This window comes from Tenrec ecaudatus, chromosome 11 (genome assembly GCF_050624435.1).
Source record: "Tenrec ecaudatus isolate mTenEca1 chromosome 11, mTenEca1.hap1, whole genome shotgun sequence".
Classification (NCBI taxonomy): Eukaryota; Metazoa; Chordata; class Mammalia; order Afrosoricida; family Tenrecidae; genus Tenrec; species Tenrec ecaudatus.
In genome coordinates, this window is record NC_134540.1 from 60776035 (window position 1) to 60782943 (window position 6909).

At 36.5% G+C, this 6909-nt stretch overlaps 1 pseudogene; it reads right to left on the bottom strand.

The window, feature by feature from the left end:
• Positions 1 to 3061: 3061 nt before the first annotated feature.
• Positions 3062 to 3684, bottom strand: LOC142460732 (U2 small nuclear ribonucleoprotein B'' pseudogene; annotated as a pseudogene).
• Between the last annotated feature and the right edge of the window lie 3225 nt (positions 3685 to 6909).

Consider the following 6909-nt stretch of genomic DNA (forward strand, 5'->3'; position numbering starts at 1 on the left):
ACTCCCCCTCCTTCATGAACCCCTGATAATTTATAAATTATTATTTTGTCATATCTTGCTCTGTCTTACATCTTCCTTCCCCAACTTTGTTGTATGTCCCCCAGGGAGGAGGTCTAATGCAGGTCCTTGAAATAGGTTCCCCCTTTCAAACCCACCCTCCCTATGCCCTCCCAGTATTGCCACGCACTTCAAGAGTCCTGAAGGGATCATCCGCCCTGGATTCCCTGTGTTTCCAGTTCTTATCTGTACCAGTGTACCTTCTCTGGTCTAGCCAGACTTACAAGGAAGGATTCAGATCATGACAGTGTGGGTGGAGGGGGATTCGGGGTGGGGGGGAGGAAGCGTTTAGGAACTTGTGTTTTAACAATTTTCTTCCGCAACCTGGAAGGAAATTAGGTATAATTAATGCAACGACTTATTCAGCTTAGTATTTTGTTGTTGTTTTGCCCCCAGCAATGAGTAGAGAGTGCAGATGCCAGCAATATACTGTATGAACAGCTGGTTCAAAAATCTCTGTTTTGAAAGTTGGCTTAAGTCTCTTTCACTAGCTGTGACAGAGTTTATAATGTGGATAATTCCTGTATTTATTCATGAGAGAAAAAGTATCGTATTATATGTCTTCTTGATTAAAGGTTTTCCTTTAAAAAATGTCATACAGGTTAAAACCACAGTGATCTAAAATAATTCATATCTCAAAGAACCCAAATCTTTGAATCTTGACAGAATTACAGACCTATCAAGCACTTTGCTTTGGGTACCATGATATAGTCAGATACCTAATACTAAAACTATCTTCTGAAGGTTTCTTAATGTCAAACAATAAGTTGGTTTAACAATAAGAAATGACAGCAAGGATCAACATAGAACCCCTCCCAGGGGGCACGGACAGCAGAAAAGTGGGTGAAGGGTGACCGGATGATGTAAGATATGAAATAATAATCTATAACTCATCATGGGTTCAGGGGCGAGGGAGGAAGGAGGCAAACATGAGGAACTGATATCAAGGACTTAAATAGAAAGAAAATTATTTTAAAATGATGATGGCAACATATGTACAAATGTGCTTGACACAATGGATGAATGTATGGATTGTGATAAGAGATGAAAGAGCCCCCCAAAAAGTACTAAATAAAAATATTTCCAATTATGAACCTAAAAAAAAGAAATTACTGCCTTGGACAGTATTCTCTTAAAAAGTAGATGGATTCAAATTGACAATATTAATTCAAAACCAGATAGGAATCTTAGTGGAAAGTGAATTTATGCTAATGGCAGGGACAGAAAAGTGTTACACAACATAAATTGTCAATATATAATTATCACTTATAATCCTATGTAGAAATAGTTGAAATTCATGCATATTTGCTATATATAGCCACAACAATAATAAAAAGCACTCATTAAAAATAACTGAAGCAGTAAAAAATTAGCCATTGTTACAAAACATAATACTCTATTTTAACATGTGATAGTGTCAGCAAGTGTTTCCTGTGATGTTTTTCATACATATTACTTTTTATCAAGGAAAAATATACCCAAAGAGTTGTATGAGCAGGTATCAATACAAACATGCTGTTGATATTTGGTGAAGCCCAGGGGGTTCCCAATCCTAAGAAGCCAACAAGAGAATCACATACTGCCCATCCCTGTGGTCCTCACAAGTGTTACGCCTGTTCTCACTGTTTCAGCACTCATTGCAATTGATCTCCTTGAAAGCTCCTTCCCTTTTTCACGGACCCTCTACTTTAGCAGCATCATGTCCTGTTCCATGGATGGAACTCTCCTGATCACATGTCTAAATTGTGTGAGATAAAGTCTCCCTACTTGCTTTGAAGGAGTCTTCTTGCTGTAATTCCTTCAAGACAAACTTATCTCTTTGGCAGTTCAAGGTACTTTGAATATTCTTTGCTATTCAGCTGTACCAATTCTTCACCAGCCTTCTGATTCATTGTCCAGCTGTCATGTCCATATGAGGCAAGGGAGAATACCATGGCAAACCTTAGCTTCCCAGGTGCCATCTGAGGTAGTTTCACTTTAAACGGATCGGATGTAGTATATTTGCCTAGTGCAATGTGTCATTTGATTTCTTACTGCTGCTTCCATTAGTTTTGATTGTGGATCCAATTCAATGGAAGTCTTGACAACATCAATCTTTCACTGTATGTCAAGCTGTTTAAAGAGCTTCGCTTTGTTTTGTTTATATTGAGTTGCAATCCCTACTGCAATCTTTAATGTCCATCAGCAAATTTTCAAGTCCTCTCTGGAACTATCTGTAACTGTTCCAGATGCAGTCTGTCCAGACTTATGGCTTCTTTGCCCTTTATTTTGTCAGTAAAAGTTCCATTTATTTTAGATATTATATCATAGTTTGGTTTTCAAAAAGTGAGGTTTGTGAATATGCTAATAAGTCAACTTGTTAATAAATTTTCTCAAAGTCAGTTGCCTTTCTTTTCCCTATTTGCTCTAAAAAAATGAACAAACAAATTTATTTCCAATAAGTCGATGCTGATTCCTTTTGACACTATAAGACAGGGTAGAACTGCTGCCTCTGTGGGTTCCTGAGACTATAACTCTGAGAGTAGAACACCTTTCTTTCTCCTGAAAAGCAACCCCTGGTTTCAAACTGCTAATCTAGAAGATCACAGTCCAGTGCATAACCACTACAGCATCAACGCTCCCTCAGATGGGCTCAGCACACACGTTAAAGAAGGATGGTCAAAGAATTCAACTCTGACATATATATATATATATATATATATATATATATATATATATATATATATATATACATATATATATATACATACCCAAATATATATATATGTACCCAAATATATATATACACACACCCATATATATATACCCAAATATATATATATATCCAAATTAAAGCCTTTATATTTCACAGCTCATTAAGGATAACAAAAGACTATTTAAGTCCATAAAGTTATCATTTCACTATCCCTTCTGATTCCAATTATAATGATTCCAATTGTAAAATTACCATTATTAATAAAACGACATCCTTTAAAGAAGACTCCCCACAATATTATTCCATGGCCTAGGCATGGGATAGTGTGATCTTACATCATCGAAAAGCATTCCTGGAGGCTCCAGCCTGCCATCATTTTCAAATTCAATAAAAGCACTATCATGCGTTCCCGGTACCCGCCTTCCTTCCTGAAAGCTAGGACTCTGTTTAAACAGCATGGACAACATCATCTCATTAGTCCTTGTTAAGCTGTTAAGGAATCAAGCATAGTTTGAAGGTCGTCGGACCTAAGGACTTGGGGCCATATTTCCTTGCGTGTTGTATGACTTTGACAGTCCTTGGCCAAGTTTTTGTTTGTTGTGTTGCAGTCTGTTCCAGAGTTTTGGCTTTTATCCCCCTTTTCTTTTTTTTGTCAGTAAAATTGCCATTTATTTTAGATATTATATCATAATTTGGTTTTGCATACCGGACTGACATTGGTTTGCCTTCCAATGGAAATTCATGTAACTGTCTCAAGGCACTTGTGGATGAGGCAGTTCTTGAAATATAACAAAGGCCTCTTTCCTCATCTTTATAATCTATAATGCCACAATATCGACCAAACCAGGCATATAAGGGCCACTTCAATGCTTCCTTTCACTTTTGTCATTCATATTGTTGATATAAATTGGATGATTTGGTCTGATATCCATGGTTTTTTATACTGTCCAGGAAATTTGATGCCTTCTCATTAGTTTCCAATCCTGGAAGCCCAACCCACACTTTTTCTGACTTTCAAACCAAGCAATATTCCCTCATTTTTTTGACTAGCATTTTCTTGATTTATGTACAGGAGCTGTGTGAGCACAATGAATGTTTAGGAAATTCAATTTTTTCGACCCATGTAGTTGGATGTTTTGCATTATCCATAAAAAGCAAGTGAACATCTTTTTGTTATTTTCTATTTTCACCCAAGATCCATCTGATGTTACAAATGATACTTTACCTCCCATGCCCTCTTTGTAAACTTCATGAATTCTTTCACACTGCTGGCTGCACATGCTTTCTGATTATTTCTAGAAAATTTTAATTTAATGTGATATTATTGATATAACTCAATAATTCCCATAGTCTATTGGATCACCTTTCTTAAGAATGGGCACAAATATGGATCTCTTCTAGTAAAGTGTCCAAGTAGCTATCTTCCCTCCAATAATTTTCAATGTATCTTGATTACATGTTTGATCTTTTTGACTACGGTAGTTGATGTAATTCTTCAATTAATTCAGCACTACCTTTGTGGCTGTTTCATAAATTTGAATAATATTTGCGTTGATTAGATTTACTTGAAGATGGATTGATCTAATTGTATCAGAGACAGCATTGCATTTCATCATTGCACTTTCAATGTGGTATTTTGGTTTTGTTTTGTTCTTGCAATGTGTTTTATTGACAATGAATTACATGGCTTTCCTCCTGATATATGTACATGTATATATATATATATATATATAATTTAATTTAAAGAGATTAGCCCAATTATTAGCACTAACATGGCACCTCAAACGGTGTCTGAAACATTTCCTAAGGCCCATGCCTTATAAGACATTGGTGTTTAAAGAGATACAAAAATCACAAATGGTGACTCACGAATAGGTATTGTATACTACTTAAAATGTACTAGGTTTTTTTAAAAATATGTTCAAATAGAAACCTGGAGAATATATGTGGGAATGGGTATTAAGCGTATTTGGTATTTGGAGCATATGATTGAATCAAATTTGGTTTGTTGATATGGGCCCTCTAATTCCAGATTTTTCATTCCATGCATTTAGATTAAGAATTTAGGAGAGGAACTAATAATCAAGTAGTTGCTAGGGTAGTTTTTCTGAAACATAGATTGCACAATGACATGCAATTAGCAAAGTTGACGTTCCCTACCTACTATGGTATACTGCAGAAGAAAATAAAGAGGCAGAGGGAATTTGGGATAACGTATCAGAGTAGACCCCTAACCCTATACATGGAGTGGCTGAGGTCACGTTGTTTACCGGAACAGCGAAGAACAATTTTGCGAAGGGAGCACCAGCGTCTCTACAGGCTGCTGTGATTCCTATTTTATGTCAGCCAGGTTTGACAGTGGGAATTGCCCGAATCGAATGAAGTAAATATTGCTTATGAATTGGAGTCTTCCATGCAAATTTTTCACTTCTAAACCATCCATGGTTTCACAGAAGAAATACGATGCTTTTTTTCCCATCAAAAGTTAGAACCCACTGATTGATTTGGGTTAAACTACAGTGGGACTGACTGGGCTCACATACGATAGGGGCCATGTTGTAGCAGCTAATCAACTAAAACAATGTGAAATTGTTTCCTGCAGGGAAGCATTTCCACTTTGACAGATTATTGTTCTGTTACCATAAAGTAGACTTGATCATCTGGCCTCATAGTTGCAATATTCTGTTTGCATTTGCAACCATGGCCTATTCTCTATGGGAAGATTTACTACAAAAACTTTCTGATTCCCTTGTGCATAAACCAGCAGGCCTGGTCTCACATCATATTCCTCTAAACTCAAGTTCATTGGGAAACAAGTAAATAAACAGGTCTGGGGCTGGTGCTGTTGGAAAGGATCAGCCCAGCAAAACCGGAAAAGCTTCCTGTTGCAGTGAACCCCCAGATTGCCCAGCGAGCCGAGATTGTAGGTGTTCACATTGAATTGGTTTTCAAATGTGGTCCATGTTGTTGCTTTATGCTATAATTCTAATGTTTCAGAGAATAGCTAGTGGAAAATTGGTATAGCCAACTGTAGCTCTTTAATTTTTTGTTTTCTTTCGGTGAGTGAGAAAACACACTGCCTTTCCTGTTTATAAACACAATCTTATGCAGCAGTTTCCTTGGGTTTCATATATTCCACAAGTCAAATCAGGCCCCCTACCATCCAGCTCTCCACTCACTCATCAAGGAGAATGTTTGCCGTCCCCCACCTGAGGCCTCGTTGACCCTCTCGTCATCCTGGAACAACGCCCGTTTTCATTCTGAACGTCTCCAGCCCTTCTCATCTCCATCAGTCCAGTTTGGCAGGTGGTGCCTAGTGTCACATATCTTCAGAGGTGCTTTAAGTAAATAACTACTTTAAGGAAAGGCTACTTTTAATCAATATATGGATTTAATGAATGGTTCTCCATCGTTGGATTCCTTCTTGTCAGTTTTCATCCATTTCAAGCAGAGCAGTATTTAATGGTCTCGGCACCTTCCTTTATCAACTGTTTACTCTTTGGAGATCTAAGAAAACTTTTGAAAATCAAAATAGTTTGTCCATATTGAAATATTAGTTCTTAATACTATACTTAAAAAGAAAAAAAGGAAATATCATTTAAAATTCACCAGAAAGTGTTTATTTAGACACAAATTTTATACTGTGGGAAGAAAAATAATTGATGTATCTCTTTACTGAGATCACATGCTCTCAAAAAAATGTCCTGGAAATTTTCAATTGGTGCTGGTATTTAAGGATATCCATTTTAGTACTAACCAGCATTAAGTCACTGTCACATTGAGAATGAGGAAGGCTAATGGTATCTTTTTTTCATGTTTGTGTACTTTCATGCCTTTTATTTCATTATTTATAAACAGTACCTTTATTATTAAATAGATAAATATGCTATAAATACATGAGTATTGATCTCTTAAAATATTTATTTGTCTATTTCCCATTAGCCATCCCTTATGTTAAAGATACTGCTAACATTGATCAATAGGATACAAATGGCCTGATGTGTGATGTTGACAGTAAAGCTGAGTAGGACCCGAAAATATAATCCTATAGAAGGGCTCAGAAAGATCGTAGCAGATTGTAGATTCTTTGCATGCAAATAGAATTTGTGTGCTATAAAACCATGTCTGATGTAAGCACTTTGCATTTTGCTTGACAC